Raw genomic sequence first — 1,402 nt, 5'->3', positions numbered from 1 at the left:
GTAAAGTCAGCTTATATGTTCTCACTATACAAATGGCCGCCAAATTCTAAAATTGTAGTACTCCTAATTCATAGCATAGCAATTCAATTATGGTATATAGATTTAGCGGCGAAATGCTTAAAATCTATTAAAAGTCAACAATAAAGACTTTGTTGAGAAAATTAAAAAATTCTCCTTTAAAAATAAAAATTATCTATCAGTATTTGATGAATATGGTGAGTACAATAAGTAATTTTACATGTGAAAGATGATGCTAGTTGTTATTTTTTAATAATTACAAAATCTGTGTAGAAAGTGAAAAACCCTGTCAAACACTTATGAAATAATGGAGAGAAGAAGGTTTTTTTTCTTCTTCATAGTGAGCTTGTATTGCCGCCAATGTGGACATTTTCACAAACCTACTTATAAAAAGACCTGAACAGTCAAACTCAAGACAGTTTTGTTTGAACTATGAAAGCGAAGCGTAAACTATTATTATGTGGCTTTAACTGAACTTATAATATTTATGTTTTATCATATTAAAAAAAAAAAAAAAAGACACAAAAAATACACTTTCAAAAAGAGCATGTTTTTTTTTCAATCACATGTACTGTTTCAGGTAGAAATTAGTGCAATATTTGATGGACAAATTATGATTAATGTACAAATATACAAACAGTAAATCTATTTACACATTTCATATACATAAATAAGATGATCACATGTGTAATATGTATAAAAATATAAGCAGATAAATTGGCACAGTAAAACAGTAACATCATAGTGTATGGTAAAACAAGTCTTCAGTCTATGAAAATAACACAAGTCTGAATAATTATATACAATATGCCTGAGCCAAAATTACAATGATAATAATAATCATAATAATGATAATAATAATAATATCAGGTACAGTTAAGTGGTAAGTAAATCTTAAAACATAAATATTGCTGTTTTACTTATAATACTACCCTTTATTGCTTCCTATTCCTCAAATGTTTGTATAAAATTAACTACAAAATATATGTAAAATATTTATGAAGTTAAAGATAAATTCGGCTTACATTTTATCACACACCCGTGCCGATTTTGCGACTCCGTAAATATGGTATTGCACGGCCGTGCATATATTTTGACGTGACGTCATTAGCGTTATACAAACATAGTGTAAAGACGCGCTAAATGTTAGCGTTATACTATAGGCGCGTCAATGAAAAATGACTCTTATTTCACTTGAAACGGTCTTTATTTTGGGTATGTGATAAATAGAATATTAAATTCGTGTAAGTTCAATACTGAATTTATTGCACTCGTTGAATAAAATAATATTATGCTCGCCAGAGGCTCGCATAATATAATTTTATTCAACTCGTGCAATAAATTCAGTATTGAATTTACACTCATTCAATATCCTCTATATATG

The sequence above is a fragment of the Ruditapes philippinarum genome, unplaced genomic scaffold (genome assembly GCF_026571515.1).
Source record: "Ruditapes philippinarum isolate M1 unplaced genomic scaffold, ASM2657151v2 ctg6910_1_1_1_1, whole genome shotgun sequence".
In the NCBI taxonomy this organism is placed as follows: domain Eukaryota; kingdom Metazoa; phylum Mollusca; class Bivalvia; order Venerida; family Veneridae; genus Ruditapes; species Ruditapes philippinarum.
The sequence above is the reverse complement of the archived record's forward strand: the minus strand, read 5'-3'. Positions refer to the sequence as shown.